The sequence below is a fragment of the Mauremys mutica genome, chromosome 6 (assembly GCF_020497125.1).
Source record: "Mauremys mutica isolate MM-2020 ecotype Southern chromosome 6, ASM2049712v1, whole genome shotgun sequence".
NCBI lineage: Eukaryota > Metazoa > Chordata > Testudines > Geoemydidae > Mauremys > Mauremys mutica.
In genome coordinates, this window is record NC_059077.1 from 90,293,924 (window position 1) to 90,312,566 (window position 18,643).

At 42.7% G+C, this 18,643-nt stretch overlaps 1 long non-coding RNA gene across 1 annotated transcript; it reads left to right on the plus strand.

Annotated features, from left to right (window-relative positions):
* Positions 1 to 13,910: 13,910 nt before the first annotated feature.
* LOC123372454 lies at positions 13,911 to 15,500 on the plus strand. Its single transcript, XR_006580299.1, has 3 exons — positions 13,911 to 14,061; positions 14,220 to 14,470; positions 15,111 to 15,500. It is a non-coding gene; the product is annotated as an uncharacterized LOC123372454 (long non-coding RNA).
* Positions 15,501 to 18,643: the final 3,143 nt, after the last annotated feature.

Genomic DNA, 18,643 nt, shown 5'->3' on the forward strand with positions numbered 1-18,643 from the left:
GCTGAACCCCACAGCATAGATGCAGCATAAGGAGATGGAAGGGGGTTTCCATTGTAGGAACACCACCTCCCTGAGCGACAGTAGCCACATCAATGGAAACATTCTTTCATTGACCTAACTGCGTCTACACCAGGGGTTAGGTCGGCCTAGCTATGCTGGTCAGGGGGGTGGATTTTTCACACACCCCCTCTGAGTGCCACAGCTACAGTGATCTAAATTTTAAGTGTAGGCCAGAGTCTGGTCAAAACTAAATCTGCAGGTGAACCTAGCTACATTGCTCAGAGGTGTTAAAAAGTCACACCCCAGACAGACATAATTTAGCTGACCTCAGTCCTGGTGTAGACACCACTAGGTCCATGGAAGAATTCTTCTGTCAACCTAAGTGCCACCTCTTGTGGGTGTGGATTAACTACAACAGCAGAAAAATGTCTTCTGTCACTGTATCATCTACGCTACAGCACTACAGCAACACAGGCCTGTGGGTAGGTCTACATTAGAGAGACTATAGCAGCATAGCTACATCACTGTAGCTATGCTGGCATAACCCTGTAATGTAGACACAGACTACACTGACAGAAGGTTTTTTTCCCTGTTGGTGCACAAAAGACCACCTCCCCAAATGACAGCAGCCCTCTTCCGTCTACAGAACTGTGTCTTCTCTGGCACTTAGGTCAGCATAGATTTTTTTCACACCCCTGTCCATCACAGCTATGCAACTGTAGGTAATACCTCAACTGCCAAGTGTCTGTCCCAAGATGGAAAAAGCTGGCCTAGCTTGATATAAGCCAAATATATTCAACAAAACAATGTTTTAACATCTCTCTCTTTTCACAATTCATGCTGAACTGTACTGTCTGCATAGGTACAGCTCAGCTAAATCGATGCTCATCTGTGTTTAACAAGCACAGACTCAAACTGTGGTACAGCAAGTTTTAACCATTCCTGGAATAGTGCTGTACGTGGTTTACTTGGAGATGCAGGCCAAAATAAACCATGTTCAGCTGCACCACGGTCAGTGAGAAACTTTCCTAACATGGACAAGGCTATGGATGACAGGAGAGTTCAAATGAAAAATGCAACTCCATAAAGAGGAAGAAAACACAAAACACACCCTCTAATACAGAGAGCATACAAAAGAGAATTAGAAAAGGAGCTTACATTTTTCATTCCCACCCTTAAGGTTGCTGCCCTTACTAGCCCTATGTTTTTACATGCTTATCCCATGCCTGCGTGTGAATACTAAGAACTAAAGTCTTAAGGGTAAATGCAAAACAAGCAGAGACTAGCTATATAAAGTGCTATTGCTCAATGAAGCAGTTTTTAAATTGTTTTGAATTAGATATTCAAGCTCTCCTCTGCCCTGAGATTCAATTGCAGAAAGCGGGTTCTTTACCAACACACAAAGCTTTGCTAAAAATCTCTACTGGTTATGCGAGACCAAGGGGCCCAATCCTCCACTGCACCCTGTCAGGTCATTTATACCCAGACAAACCCTACCAAGTTAGAATTATCCCCCGACTTACACCGCTGGTGACATTTTGCATAGATGTAGATGTGAAGTAGGTGGGGCATTCTGTAATTGTCTCTTAACCCCTGAAGTGTTTATATAACATTCAGAAACTATGTCTGGGCTATTAACTGGGAAGATCCTACTGGCCTGGCCCCATTTCACAGCTTGTTTTGTCAGTGCTGAGAACCAACAGATCAAAAGGCTATAAACACTTCAAGTCTCTCTGCCCAGAGGAGGTAGGCAGTTGTTTGGGAGCAGTTTGCAGGGAACAGACAGACACCTACTCACATAGGGGCCTGAAGCTAGACCTTCCATCCTAGGGTGATAGGGTAAGAGCCATGCATATAGAGTATTTGTTGTTTGAAAACAACTTTTTCAATTACTTTATGAACATAAACAGCCATACTGGGCCAGACCAATGGTCTTCCAAAAGTGACCAATGCCAGGTGCTTCAAAGGGAATGAACGAAACAGGGCAATTATCAAGTGATCCATCCCCTGTCCTCCAGTCCCAGCTTCTGGCAGTCAGAGGCATAAGGGCACCTAGAGTATGAGGTTACATCCCTGACCACGTTGGTTAACAGCCAGTGATGGGCTGATCCTCCAGGAACTTTACTTCATTCTTTTTTGAGTCCACTTATACTTTTGGCCTTCACAACATCTGATGGTAATGAGTTCCACAGATTGCCAGAGAGTTGGGTGAAATACTTTCTTATGTTTGTTATAAGCCTGCTACCTATTACTTTCATTTGGTGACTTTTGGTTCTTGTGTCATGTGAAGGTGTAAAACAACACTTGATTATTCACTTTTCTCCACATCATTCATGATTTTATAGACCTCTATGATGATATATCCCCTTACTCATCTCTTTTCCAAGCTAAAAAGTCCCAATCTTATTAATCTCTCCTCATATGGAAGCTGTTTCATACCCCTAATCATTTTTGTTGCCCTTCCTTGTACTTTTTCCATTTCTAGTATCTCTCTTTTGAGATTGGTCAACCAGAACAGCACACAGTATTCTAGGTGTGGGCCATGGATTTATACAGTGGCATTATGATATTTACTGTTTTATTATCGCTCTCTTTCCTAATGGTTCCTAACATTCTGTTAGCTTTTGTGATTGCTGCTGCACATTGAGCAGATGTTTTGAGGGAACTATGCACGATGACTCTAAGATCTTTCTTGAGTACTAACAGCTAATTTAGACCCAATCACTTTGTATGTATAGTTAGGATTATGTTTTCCAATGTGCATTACTTTGGATTTATCAAAGTTGAATTTCATCTGCCATTTTGCTGCCCAGTCACCCAGTTTTGTGAGATCCCTTTGTAACTCTGCAGTCTGCTTTGGATTTAACTATCATGGAGTAATTTTGTACCGTCTGCAATCTTTGCTACTTCACTGTTTACCCCCCTTTATCCAGATCATATATGAATATGCTTAACAGCACTGGTCTCAGTACAGATTCTTTGGGGGTATCCTGCTGTGCATTGCTCTCCATTCTGAAAACAGACCATTAATTGTTACTCTTTGTTTCCTATCTTTTTATCAGTTACTGATCCATAAGAGGACTTTCCCTCTTATATCATGACTGATTAGTTTGCTTAAGAGCCTTCAGTGAGGGACCTTGTCGAAGATTTTCTAAAAGTCTAAGTACACACTATCTACTGGATCTCCTTTGTCCACGTGTTTGTTGACCCCTCTCAAAGAATTCCAGAAGATTGTTGATGCATGATTTCCCTTTTAAAAAACAACAAACAACAACAACTGTGCTGACTCTTCCCCAACAAATTGTGTTCATTTCTGTGTCTGATAACACTGTTCTTTACTATGCATTGTTCTTACTGTTAAGATTAAAGACACTTTGGTTTAAGAAGGCTGCCATGTCACTCTGTTAAACACTGGTCACAAGCTCCCGATCAGAAAAACCACTGGTGCCTGAATCCAGTCTGACCTGTTGTAGGTAAGCACAGGACACTGTGGGCTAGGATGTGATGTAAGAGTGGGAGAACTGCAGGATTCCATCCTAAAACAGGTCTGACGTGCTTGGGATGTGCACTCAGAGACCAGGGAATGAGTCAAAGATGTAGCTAGTCCTGTAATCATGACAGCAGATAACTACATGGGGTGCATGGCAGTGGGCCTAAGATACACAGAGTTGTATATCCAGAGCAAGATTAATCATAGCACCATTCTTCCTAAATTTAGGGTGTTAGTGATTGACTTATTCCCTGGAGAATGAGGGTTTACATCCCTTGTAATTTTTTTTAATCCCATCTCATGTAACCGTGAATGGTCTCAGGTTCCATATAAACACCCAATTCATTTTTTAATCCTTCTAAGCTTTTCCACATTGCAGGTGAAGAAAATGCATAAGTGAATTAATTTCCCTGCTAAAGTCTGATTGGTTGGGGGAATTAAGTTGGTGATAGTGGCTGTTCACTCAGTTGTTGCTGGCTCATCCCACATTGCAAAAGAAACAATCCTCTGATGACATCACTCTCCTAGTCTGTACCCATGTGCTCTGCCCCAAGGAGGCATCCTCTGTGATTCAGTCCCGTATAGAGATGACAACGTGATCCTTTATGATTTACACAGTCACCACATCTAACCACATCCAGTACTGCAGGTATTTGCTTTGGGACTACATTGAACATTACAGCAAAGTCACCCACCACTGTGACACCTTTCCCCTCTCCCACAAGCCCCACAGAAGGATCTCAGCAGGATTTATGGGAAGAGGGATGAAAAAGGAAGCCTATGTAGCTGGCTTGGAAATCCTTTTAGCTTTTGCAGGCAAGTAAATGCAGATCCTAATCATGTCACATTAACTTATCTGCCTTCCTCCCAGCCTCTTCTGTATAGAGACCTGTACAGTAGGCTCCTGCAGGAGCTGAGCTGTAAGGAAGCAGGAAGCCAGTGAGATGGCCCAAGGCCTCTAGGATCTAAAAGGATTTAGCAAGATTGGGAGTGGAACACCCCCAGCTAGATCAATGGTGGAGCATCTATTGCTCCTTTACCCCTCCCCCCACCAATAAGAGTATGTCTATACGGCAAAAAATAAAAAGACCTGTGGCAGCAAGTCTCAGAGCCTGTGTCAACTGACTTGGGCTTGTGGGGCTTTCAGTATGGAACTAAAAATAGCAGTGTAGGTGTTCGGACTCAGGCTGGAGCCTGGGCAGAATAATAAAAGGGCAAAATTATGTACCACTTAAGAGTACACAGTAAATAAACTTTCCCATAACAAGCTATGTAAGAGCATGCAGTAAACACTAGTGGGGGAAGTCTAGCACGTTTTGATGTTTAGCAGAACTTTTTAAAATGGTAGAAGCCTTCAGCACTGGTTGGACCCTCCTCCCACCCCCCAAAAAAAATTTGAGTGAGAAACCAAGAAAAACATGGATAGCTCAGTTGTGTCCTTTGGGGCTCCCTGTCGCAGCTGGCACTCCTCATAGCACCACTCTTCTGGCAAGGAATCCTGCATCTCCCTGTGACTTTGGCTCATCAAGCCAATGCATAATGAAAGGGAGTGTTTTCCACATCATTCCCTGGGAATTTCTGGTCAAACAGAGCATGTCCTACTCTGTATTGTTATTCTTCTACCTCGATGCAAATAGGAAAAGTTTCTAAAATATAATGGTGTGCAGTCTGTAGAACTGTCTCTTTAAATTGATTCAACAAAAACATGTTTTGGAATGATTTTTGCCATCAGTATTGCCTCAGAATTTTCCATTTGCTACAGAATTGACTGGTGGGCTGCAGGAATTGTGAGGCCAGGGTACGGAAGTTAGGATCTGTGTGTCAGCAGCATACAAGTGATCCTGATGAAGGTGAGAAGGGGGTTAAGTGAAATTCACAGTCTTTACACATGGTGTCTGCTTCTGAGTCTGCAAACACACTGAAGTAAGCAAACCATAACACTAATTCACATAACTAGGATATCTCCACTGCCAGGAACTCTAGAAACCCTTTTTTTCTTTTAAATAAAAGCTTAGATTCTGGTGACTAGAGAGAAATTTCATACAAAGACCTTTTCTACATTTCAACACCGAAGAGCATCCTCCCCGCTGATTAGTCCTGCTAGACTTGGGTCACGAGGTTATTGCTCACTCACCCTAATAAATGACACTTTAGGGATTGTTTTTAACCTCAGCCTGTTTCGGGGAAAGCTGCTTGCTTCCTGAACTGCAGATGAGTTTGGTTGACATAATTCTGGTTGGAATAACGTCTGTCAAATAAAAATAAAGCCTTAGCTTCCTTTAGAGGAGCTGGTTACTGAAGCCAGACTCAGCTGTACTTTACAAGCATTTGTTCCGTTTACATAAAGCTTTGGCAGTTGGCCTGTATTTCGTGACATGCTGATTATAATGAGGGTGTTTCACATAGTAAGTTAAGGGTGCATCTATACCAGCTATATTCTGAAATTTTCCCACCACTGCTCTGGCATTAGTGCAGCTCCACCAATAGTGAAACAGCTCGTGTTGAGCAGCCGCTGGCATTTTTATCACTGTCATCTGCAGCTGTTCAAAGTAAATATAGATCATTGAAGGTTAAAAATCTGGTAGCCTGTCTACTTAGCACTGCCATCATTATTAGTGTGGGTAATAGGGCAACTCTGAGAGAATTTTAGAAGACTACTCATATACCTTAGCTCAGGGGTGGGCAAACTTTCTGGCCTGAGGGCCACATCGGGTTTCCAACATTGAATGGAGGGCCAGTTAGCGGAGGCTGTGCCTCCCCAAACAGCCAGGTGTGGCCCAGCCCCGGCCCATCCGACCCCTCCTGCTTCTTGCCCCCAATGGCCCACGCGGGACTCCTGCCCCATCCAACCCCCCCACCCCCAATTCCCTGTCCCCTGACAGCCCGCGGAACCCCTGCCCCTGACTGCCCCACCTAACCCCTCCTCTCATTTCTGACTGCCCCCCAGACCCCTGCCTCCATTCAACCCCCCTGTTCCCCGCTCTTTGACCGCCCCGACCCCTATCCACACCCTGCCCCATGACCACCACCCTGAACTCCCCTGCCCTCTATCCAACCCCCACCAGCTCCCTGCCCCCTTACCATACTGCCTGGAGCACTGGTGGCTGACAGCGTTACAGCCGCACCGCCCAGAGCACCAGGACAGGCAGCCACGCCGCCCAGCTGGAGCCAGCCACGCCATCACGCAGCACAGAGCACTGGGTCAGGCCGGGCTCTGCAGCTGTGCTGCTCGGCAAGAGCTCACAGCCCCACTGCCCAGAGCATTGCACCCGCAGCGCAGTGAGCTGAGGCCGCAGGGGAGGGGGAACAGCAGGGAAGGGGCCGGGGGCGAGCCTCCCAGGGCAGGAGCTCAGGGGCCAAGCAGGAGGGGCCTGCAGGCCGTAGTTTGCCCACCTCTGCTTTAGCTGGTGGGAGGACAGGGGATGCAGACTCATGGAGAGTAGTTCAAGGGTTAACATGCACAGTGTATAGGTTGTTTGATAGAAATGGTCAAAACTGCTTCTTAATAAAGCAGCCCTATTTGTGAAGGCCAGCTCCTTTTCTGTGTAAGTGGTCTCCAGAAGTGGAATAGAAGATTTCTACAAGATCAACAAAAGTATTTGGTATAAAAAGCCTGCTTAACTTTAATTAAAGGGTATTAACTTATTCTTCACTTGCTAAAACAGCTGTGCAGACTTCAGTGTGTGCACACACTTTAAAACAAGTAAAAGTTCAGAAATTCTCAGTTAAGATTGTTAATGAATATTCTCTAACATATTTAATTTATAAATCTCCAATTTGCAAATTAGGGACAGATGCCTTAGAAGGAATTTTCCTGTGAAAAGGTAGGGAAACTCATGAGCTGGGACTCAGTTTACCTGGGACTCATAGGGTATATCTACACTACAAAAAAAAAAAAAAAAAGACACGCAGCAGCAAGTCTCAGAACCTGGGTCGACCCACCCGGCCTAATGCAGCGGGGCTAAAAATAGCAGTGTACACATTGAGGCTGGCTCCTGGACTCTGAAACCCCACAAAGGGGATGGGTCTCAGACGCTTGAGAAGAATTATTTAAAGGAAGGAGAGTTATGTCAGTCCGAGTCAAATGAGAAGAAGAACTTGGAGAGTATAAAATATTCCATAATTCTAGATTCCGATAATTAAAATACCAAGAGCACCATAGCCTATCGCTAGATTTTATGAAGCTGAACAATTGACGTTCACCTACCAGGAGCAGCCAAATACATTTATGTATAGCTGGGTGGGAGTGACTCCATTTTTTCTTTCGGTTCCTATTGCACTGAAACTCGCTTTACTCCCTTTAAGATCTGTGGCAGCCCCTCTGCAGAAGTCATCTTTTCAGTATCCACCGGATATATATTACATTTTCATTTGCAAGCCCTCAGTCCTATGATTCTCGTGTGCAGTTAAGAGGACACATCACATAATGCTTTGGCTACCCCTTAGGAACAGTGGGAGGAGAGAAAAGGGCATACACACCTGCCAAAGTCTTGCCTCTTGGTAGATCATGTGGTTGGATTCTGGTGCAGGGGCAATTATACCTATGGGTACACTGCCTATAATGTCTCTGCATGGCTATGGTCCTTATATGCCTGGTCTAAGGAGACGTGAATTCAGCCCAGCACCGCAAAACCCTATTTCTCAGCCATTAAGTATCCCCAAACCATGAGCATTGTTTTTGTCATTCATCATCAGCTAACTTCAGTTACCAGGCTAGCTGCACCACTGTGCAATCAGAGTGCATCTGCAAAGGCAATGAGCCTCAAGCCATCACCTTCTTCGGGGTGGAATTACGTGATTCTCCCACTAAGGGCTGGTCTACACGGACAGCGCTGCAGCTGCACCACTGTACTTCTTTAGTGAAGATGCTACTGCGCCAACCGGAGAGCTTTCCCCATCGATGTAGTTAAGCCACCTCTGCGGGAGGTAGTGGTAGCTATGTCTCCTGTTAACACAGTGCAGTCTACACCGGGGGTGAGGTCAGTATAAGGGATTTTTCACCCCCTGAGCGACATAGTTATATCCATGTAAGTTGGTAGTATGGACCTGGCCTCAGACTAGAACCTGGGTTTACAGACTCCTGTGTGTTAACTGTGATTACCTCAGCAGGCTCTAGTTACATTCAGTATCCACAGCTCAGCTGTGAGCAGTTATTAACTCTCTCACCCAGGATAAATAAAATGCAGAGAAAAGGAAATGTTCATCTCTCCCTAGCATGGGCATTACATTCTACCAACATGAAGGAATGATGATGAAAAGGAAATATTCCCTCCGTGCACATTTTCTTCCCTGCTCTCTTTTGTGTTTATAGTGAATTGCTAAAACCTGGGATAAGAAACAACCTGGGATGAGAATATTTGCATTGCTTGTTTTGATAATCCTCCAAAACCAAAATGTTAAAAATGTTTTTATCTACCAGGACAAAGCTGAAAGCTGAGATGAAAATCACCCAGCACCAGTACAGAGTTAAAGTCTCCCAAAGCAGGTGTTAACTGGAAGGGGGTGGGGAGGAGACAACACACAAATCACACACTAGGCCTTTTCAGGATTCTGTATGTAGGTCAGTCATGCACTGGCCTTGGCCTGCAAACACTGAAAATCCTGGAACGGCTCTTCCTGGCACAAGAAGCAATGCAAGCTCCACACATCTCCTCCCACAGCACATAACAGACTATGACAATCAGAGCTTTGCATTCCACAGCATAGGACAAAATACAGCATCCTTTTTACTTACATAATTAAATGTTCATTCAGAACATTCACAAGTCAAGATCTTACTAATACAAAACTGTTTTTCTTCAAAAGGTTTAAGATAAGTTGGTAGCAATAAATGCAGTAAGGACATTTATAACATTGTGTTAAGCTCATTAAAGCAACTTTGGCAATTGCTTACGGACGGACTGTCAAGAATTTTAAGGCCAATCCTTGGTAAACAGAGACATTTAACTCCAACGAGCCTGAACAATGAACTTTGGGGTGAAGCTTGGTATAAAATGGCATATTGGTGAGAAGGGTTATGGGTTAGAGATGCTGCAGTTGATGCCCCCTTTATGACAGCAACATCTCAAAAGATGCCTACAGCTGTAATCCCTCTGCTGAGGAAGCTAGGCCACAGAAAAGGAGTCCTGAGAAGCTGCTAAAAGCTGTGGCAGATGCATCCATTCTGGTAAAGAGGTGACATATTTCCTTTAATCCTAATACTGCATGACAGTCACAGCAGTTAATTTAACAGAACAGCTCTTCCTGGTGACTAATCTCTGTGGGCTTGAAAATGTCCAGAAGCTTCTTGCCCAAGGAACAACCTACCTGGCCAGGTGAGAAGTACTCGTTGCATCACCACCCCTAAGGCAACACCCATTAAAGCCAGGGCTTTTTAGTTTACACTGTCACATCTTCACTTCCTCAGCAACAAGTCATCTTTATCCTCATCCCGCAGCCCCATCAGTTCTGCTCTCCACCAGATAAAATCAATTCTGAACACTCTCTGCAACATATACGCTGGCACTCTCCTCGTTAATACATTCTGGGATCTAATCTCTCCACCAAATCAATGAACTCTAGGTTCTCTCATGTCATGCAGCAGCGATAAAGGATATCACAAAGAGTCGCTTTCTTCCACTGCTGAACGTGACTATTGGAATCAGAGCGACAGCATTAACCCTAAAGCTGCTGTCTCTCTGCTTCACTGCAGAGCTCCTGCCCAAAATCTCCCCAAACCTCACTCTGCATCTTACTCCTCGCCTGGCTTCCTGATACACATTTCAAGAAGCAGTACCCCTCCTCACACCCCACTGCCACCATTGCTGAATACTGGGCTCCATTATTCCCCAAACATGGGGAAATGACCATGGGCCCCCTCACCTCTTTGCAGCCTGCTCTTAGGTAACCACTCTCCTGGATACAGAAGAGACCCTCGGCCTTCCAGCTCTTATCCACATGGAGTTCTTTACGCATTGCTCCCCATCCTGTACAAGAAAAGCAATGCCTATGCTGCTCTCCCTTTCCTTAAAACACTGGTGCAGCTTTTCCCCCTTCCCAAACAAGAGCAAGTGGCTCAGAGACCACGAAATTCAGGCCTCCCCTCGCCCCGCCAAGGAAGGAGCCAGCCGCTCCCCAGCCACATCTACTCAGGTAAAATTTCTACTCATCCTAGACAAGTGGGTTTTTCAAGCCCTTCCTGTGGAGCAACTGTTCTAGTGTCGCCGCCTGTATAGCGCATGTGTGGACACTCTTGGGAGGGGTGTGGGGGGCCCTCCACAAGTGCATCAAGTCTTAATTGAAGAGCCTGTTTGCTTCCACACAGCACTTTCAAAACTGTCTTCAATGAGTGAGCATGTGACAAGTTACAGTGCCTCACTCAGTGTTTTGACCCAGAGCTGACACAGGCTACCAGGAGACTGTCTGGAAGCAGCTGCAGCTCAGGACAGCTGGGAGACTGCAGCTGTATTTTCAATACTTTACATTTAATGGGTCACTAAATAAAGGAGTTGCCAACTTCCTGCAATCTGCACTGCCTCAGCCTCACATGTGGGTGGTGTTATCACTGTGCATGGTTACAGGGACAAACGGAACTGACCCAGATAAGGCAGGTAGGACGCAGCGTGCTATAATGCACTTGGCTTTCCATTTAGGAGAGTGCGAGGTTACTCTCTAGCAGCTCCCACACAGAGGGAAAAAGGAACTTGCTTCTAATGCCAGCTGTGGGATTTCCCACTTAGCTCAAGTGGTAAAGGCCTCTGTTTTGGGAGGCAGAGGCCAAGCTGAGTTCTAGCTCATGCTCGCCTAGAGAGATTTACATAGCCATTGTATCGGTTGTCTGAAGGATAATGATCTTTCTTAGGGTAGATGCCCACATTCTTTTCAATAGCTGTAGCAATTAACCCCTTGGTACTAGCTAAATTAGCAACACACCCTCCACTACTGCACACACGAGAATACACTGCGTCACTGCACAATTATTTTGCCTCTGAGAAATCAGATGTTTAAATTCAATGCAGGGCTGTGGGAACCCTCTACCTTCCCACTCCCTACACGCCCCAAATGTTTAAATCCCCCTCGGGATTGTGCCTGTCCTGTTGCTTTTACCTACCATCCTTCTCCACTACTGTTGTCAAAAACCGAGCAGCAGTACACGGACAATAATAGCAGTGTTCCTCTTCCCATGAAGAAGTTTCAGCACAGAAACCATAGAGGCACAGGTGCAGTCCTTTGCTGCTGCTATTTGGAGACAGGCAAAGCAGTATTTTATAAATTCCAATGTACCCTTTTCAGCTCTAATTAGGGTTGCCAACTTTCTAATTGCATAAAACCCAACACCCTTGCCCTGTGCCCTGCACTGCCCCTTCCCAGAGACCCTGCCCCACCCTGAGGCCCCACCCACTCCATCCCCCCTCCCTCCACTGCTCGCTCTCCCCGACCCTCACTCACTTGCTCATTTTCACTTGGCTGGGGCAGAGGGCAGAGGTGTGGGAGGGGGTGAGGGCTGCGGCTGGGGGTGCAGGCTCCAGGATTCAGGAAGGGACTCTGGGCTGGGGTAGGGGGTTGAAGTGTGGGAGTGGATTCTGGCAGCACTTACCTCAGGCGGCTCCTGGAAGCGGACGGCATGTCCGGCTCCTAGGCGGAGGGACCAGGGGGCTCTGCGCACGGCCCCAACAGCTCCCATTGACCATGGTTCCCAGCCAATGGGCGCTGTGGAGCCAGTGCTCAGAGCGGGGGCAGTGCGCAGAAGCCCCATGGCCGGCCACCCCTACGTGTAGGTGCCGGAGGGACATGTCGGACACTTCCCAGGAGGTGCTCGGAGCTGGGCAGGGAGCCTGCCAGCCCTTTGCCAACTGGAATTTTAACAGCCCGGTCAGCTGTGCTGACCAGAGTTGCCACGGTCCCTTTTTGACTGTGTGTTCGGTTGAAACCCAGACACCTGGCAACCCTAGTTCAAATACATAACTAAAATGACAATAACAAGCTGAGAGAGACACAGTAGGTTCATGAACTAATTTTTCATCTCCAAGCCCTACATTAGAGTTCTGGATTACATGACTGTTGTGAATGAGTTTCCTAGCCCCTAGTACGGTGTGTACTGTTTCTTTATATCTGCAACGGGAAGCCAGGCAGGAAAAATACTTGGAAAAACTCTAGGCATTTTAAAAGAGAGCGTTTGCAATTGTTAAATTATATTATTTTTGTAGCCTGCATTTTACAACAATTTTGAAATGCTCCAATTTTTAGGTGGTATTTAAGGATAGATCCTCAGTCCTAGTCTGTCTCCTGAGGCTCAGTCACTGCTGGGAAATACAATGACACTGTACCGTATATTACTGAAGCAGCAGCCCCCACAAAGAGACCAGTCACTTTCACTGAGTGGATGTACTAAAATTGTGTTAGGCATTTATTAAAGTTATTCCTTTAATGAGAACAAAAATTAGTAGTGAGCTAAATACATGCTAATTTCTACTTCAGCTGACACAGAGGTGTTTAATTTTAAGTAAGTAGTACCACTGGCATTCGCAGGACTCAGGTTTACAGCACAGCAGCTCTCTTTTTAACAAGCAGTCAGCATTCAAGTGCCAGTAAACTAGACTTTCATGTAAACTCTGTATGGGCCAAGGCTACAGCTCTATGCTGACACGAGCAAATAGACATTATCTGGACGGCTCACTATGTACCTCACTGCGTGTTCCAAGCTATAATCAGACACCTATTTCCTAACTGAAGTTTAGATCTAAAGGTCACATTCCAGTACACTGAAATACTGGACCAAACCCAACCCAGGTAACTGCTGCTAAAACTCCACACATCAATAAAGGACCCATAATGTGACTAATTAACCATCTTTGGCTTTGTTTTTTCCCCATTCAATATTTAGCTACAAAAACATTAAAAGAAAATAAGTAAAATAAAGTATTTCTGTGCACATCATAGTATGATGCAAACTCCTGGTAACACATATGCTCCACTAAAGGTACCTAGAGATATCTGATAAATTAGGGGGTTTTTCTTTCAAAAGAATGCTCCCAGAGTTGTATTTGTTTACAACTGTGAAGCAATAAAATCTGAAATGTGATTTATTATTGGTTTCTCTGTATGGGCTGCCTAATAGGCAGGCAATTTTGTATGGTGTACAATACTAAAAATAAATAGGATATTTTTAGTAACAAGGGAGGGTGGCTTCACTGATAGTCATATTGTCCACAGGACAAAATAAGCCATTAATCTCTCTTCCCAAACTATTCAGGATGTCTGAGCAGAATATTTTCTTTGCTGTGCTTATTCCAGGCTAAAAAGCTAGCTCCCCTAAAAGCTAACAGCCCGTCTCACTACTTCATACTACCAGCTTGCTACAGAAACCCAGTCCAAGGAGAGTTCAGCGTAGCAGCAGGAAGTGAACTCATACAAGAGGCAGCAGCAGTACTTTCTGTCCCCACATTGGAGGAACCAGGGATAAGACAATCCCAGACTCGTTACCACCTTGCCCATTTTCCTTCACACCAAAGCAGTTTGGAATGAAACAGGGGAACGTCTTTGACCCACTCAAACTCCAAATGTTAGTTTAGACACTAAGCCACTGAACCAAGGTTGGTAACACTGGGTAGGGTGATTTAGGAGGATTCTGTATTGCAGCTGGCCCTATGTGCCCATATACGGGTTCAGTTTTTAGTACCACTGACTCTTAGCTGGCTTTCTGCCTCTTGATGAGGGTTTTTAATTTTGTCTGTCTGTTTTTATGTTACAGATTCTCTGGCTTGAAAGGCACAGGGATAGGGAGGAGCAAGTGCATTGATTGGTGGCACTCATCACTTTCACTTCTGTTTCTATCATCAAGGAAGTGCAAGCATTACTGAGAGCTAGCTGTATTTTCCACCTGCTCCAGTTACTGAGTGTGATAGAGTCAGTGCCAAAAGCAGGTATCACAAGGGATTTATTACACTTCTGTGAATTTTTCCTGGGAGGGGAGGAAAGGAAGAGAGCCAAAAATGTTACAAGGTAATAACACCTAGCTGGATTTAAAACTTCTGTGGCTAGCTATTTTCCTCTTAATTTCAGTTTTTTCCTTAACATATTTCTTTCTTTTAATGCTTGTATAGCTTTGGAAATGTAACAAGCACTGACAAAGTATTAATTTGCACCTGTCTACATGATGCACTGAGATTATTCTCACTGTTCCTGCTAATAAAATAGCAAGACAAAAAATAAGTTATAATGCCCTTCCTTTATACACCAAATCAATAGTTTTAATAAGAGTTTCTATTGATTCATTTATTCATAATTTTAGCTCTATTTCTATAATTCCTACGGCTGCACTGCAGTTCAAGGCAATTCAGCATTCTTCTCAAGAGTGCAATACGAAGGAATCATTGGTATTAGTTAACAAGCAGACAAGTAAGAGTGTAAGTTTCAAAGGCAGTATGGGCAAAAATCTTTTACCTTCCATTTCAAGAGAGTACAGTAGGTGTTCTATCCATCTGTGGCTACAGATAGTCTGTGTCCCGTGTGAGCCAAACCTTTTCTGTCCTCTATCTATCACAATGCATTATAAACAAGGGATTAGTTAACATGATTACAAAATATTTTAACTCTTTTCTGTGTTTTACCACCCCAAAAGTGATTTTATTTTATACCTCAGGAAGGAAGCCATCAACTGAGAATTCCTCTGAATTGTTCCTGCACAAGAAACAGATGAAACCACAGAACGCTCTGTGTACAAAGTGCAAAGTACAAAAGCTAGTTTACATTTGCCAGTGTTTGTTGTATTTCCTATGCCGAATACAATAAATACGCAGTAAAATAAAATATGGAGGTGTGGGAAATGATTTTATTTATGTTTATTAAAAATAATGCCAAAGTCATGGTTGCTGATATTTATCTTTAACTACACATCTCTGCCACTACAATGCAGACGTTGCTGATTCAAGCTCAGGCAAAAAGAGATGTGTTTATTATGGGATTAAAATGTACTTATTACAGAATGAAAGTTTAATTTTCCTACAGATTGGACCACCAGGATACAAGAAAGGGAAGAGAAAAATGAAAAGTGAAACTGTGTTCATTTTGCCCAAGCTATTATGTATAGTTTCTCTGAGAGCTTCTGTGCTATTTGTTGTACGTTGTTTACAAATATACAGTTTCTAATGTAAGCTATTTTGCCTTACTGGCTGTGGGCCAGAAGCTAAGCCACACTCTCTCTCTCTTTAGCTTCTTGAGAGAGAAGGATCTGGCTGCCTGGGAGTTGAGAAGGGTACCTGAGGTGGAGCAGTGCTGGAGAAGGGAAGTGCAGACAGAGCTGGGGAGCTCCAGCCAGGAAAAAACCCAGGCTGCAGGTCTTGCTATAAGGGCCAAATAGGGTACCGGGGCTGCAGAGGGGCAGCCCAAAGATAGGCAAAGGCAGCAGGTCCTAACCCCCTTGCCGATGACGAGTGGTTTACAGACTGCCGTCGGCCCCAGGGAGCGGGGGCTAGATGATGACTGGCAGTAGCCATAACAATCCTTTTTCTTTAGTATTTTTATACTTGTTGGCTGAATGTAGCAAAAAGGAATTCCATCAGCAATATCCTTTAAATTATAAATGATGCTTGTATTCTTGCTGCATTGTTCTTCCAATTTTTGAATACAGTATCCTGGCTGCAGTACTAGATTGTACAATTGTTTTATTCAGTTTATCCTTTGCTGAACAGAAGTAACATTAGAGGGTACAATGTGCTTGCTGTTTTCTAAATATGAATAGTAAAAGTAAAATATATCTATTTTCATACTGAAATATTCACACGCTTTGGATAATTTGATTTTTTTTCCTCAATTTAAATTGCCTATAGATGCTTTGAATTTTAATTTCGAAACAGTATTTACACTAAACAGGTTGATTTTGCAAGACCTACCCAAAGCCTACAGAAATCAATGGGAATTTGTCTACTGACATCAGTGGTCTTTGATCAGGTCCCATGTAGCGCTGCCAGAACAGCTGTAACATAATATTAACTGGGGGAGCAGGAGAATCATAAAAGTTTATTTTTGGTTCTGACCGGCTCTAAGTTTTGTAATGTCTAATGCCTTTTTCTGAAGTAATTTTTTTTAAATAGGTATTGTGTATATATATACATACATACATACATATATACACACACACACACACACTCATTTTTTAAGGTACCATCAATGTAGGTCTGTAAATATGACATTTTCCCCAAAATAATGTTAATAGTAAGAATGACATCATTTGTTTCATTCGAGATAAACAGGAAAGTGGAGAGAGGAGAAAAAAAATTCAAAATGTCACTAAACAAGTCCTGCTTTGGAGAAGGAAATACAGAGCATATTTAATATTTGTGAGTGCTCAATCTACTGCCTGAATAAATTTTTTATGCTCTGGATAATTAAGTAGACCCTACTTTGCAGAAAGACTACAATTTAAGTCTTTACTTTTACAGCAGACTAATGTTTTACAGCACTTGAAAGATGGAGAAGGGAAATATAAAAATACTTTGTATACAAAAGATAAAAAGTTACTCAGATATGAACAGATTTCAGTTAAGTTTCTTACCTGCTGCCATCATACTGAATTTCCACATATAAAAATAGAGAATGATCAGCAGGGAGTAAAAGCTACCAGGATCACAAACCAAACTAAAGTTCTTTAAATACTGAAAGATAACCCCCATCTAAGTTTAGCTAAAAGTCATCATATGATAGCTACACCACACCACCTATAAAGGAGATACAGACAAGTTATATTTCCACAAGGAAATGAAGTAATGCATTTACCTCCTGAGAAGCCAAGTTTAGGAACAGCAGATGGTATTTAAATAACTAAACTCATTTGGAAATGCTCTTTAATTTACACTATTCCCAAAAAACAAGAAGATACTTAGATGTCAAAGTGTACAGATCAAAGCTGCATGTCAGTCTTACAGGGAGCACTTATTTTACAAATGAATGTGGCATTTAATTGCTTAAGAGTACAATTTGCAACAACTGAATTGCAAATTATTGATATGAGAAGCACAATCTATACTTATTTCTAACCCAAATACTGTACCTGCTGTGTAAAACCTGCCAGATCAGCTACTCCTCCCTTTCTTTCATACTTCTGACTGAACAAACACAAGGCAGGTCAGGAGAGCTGTGGTAAAAATGAAGCTAGTTTTTAAAAAGACACGGAAGCCACATTTTTATCTTTTTGAGCCGAAGTCACAAAATCAATGAAAAAAAGTGTTTTTATTTAAATAAAATACTTGTAAAATAGATCTATTTAAAATTAAAATTAAATTTGAAATTAAAACATTAGACCTAACCTTACTATAATCTACTAAAATCATTTAAATTAAAATATTACATATATATAAATAAAAATAAGCAATACGTGTTTGCTGCTGAAGTTTTAAAAGAGCCAAAGCACAGAACTGCGAGATATCGTTGGCTAACAGAGCCTGTAGAAATGCTAAAACCAGCATTTGACAGTAGTAGCCTCTTCTACAGGTTCAGAGAAAATATTTTCTTTGTTTTACCTTATTCAACTAACTCAGTTCAACGATCAGTTCATTCAAAGTTGAGAAACAAAATTGCAAAAGCAGGAAATCTTGTTTTTCTCCTTTTAATCTCAGAATAAAAATGAGGTAAGAGGATGAGATCTACTACTTTAAAAAAACCTCAAAGGACATGGTGACCAGAAACAATCAGTTCTATTCACAAACGATACTTCCTTTGTTTAACAGACCAGTTTCAAATGGAGAATACGTTTTCACAAACATATCTTTTTTTCTTATGTACCCAGCACATTTAAGGTAGATTTATTTGACCAAAAGATCAAAAAATGAACAAACATTTTAAATTTGAAATCTAATTTTCATCCAAATATAGCTTGACAGAAGTCACAAGTAAAAAATTAGTCCTTTAGTAAGTAAGAAATGCATCATGCACCATTTTGTAACAAAAAAGTAAACATTAAGAATGTGAATCAATGCATGGTGGGCTGTATAATTCTTAAATAAATGTGTGTGTATATATATAGTGTAACCTCCTGGTTAGCGAAAAGTCCCACCAAATTTAGTGTAAAGGCTATATTTAGTTGCAAATCAACATGTTTTAATGGTTACCAAAGCAATGAGAATTAAACTTTCTTTAGGAAAAGTATAAATAGAAAACAAGATTAAAATTGATTCTTTA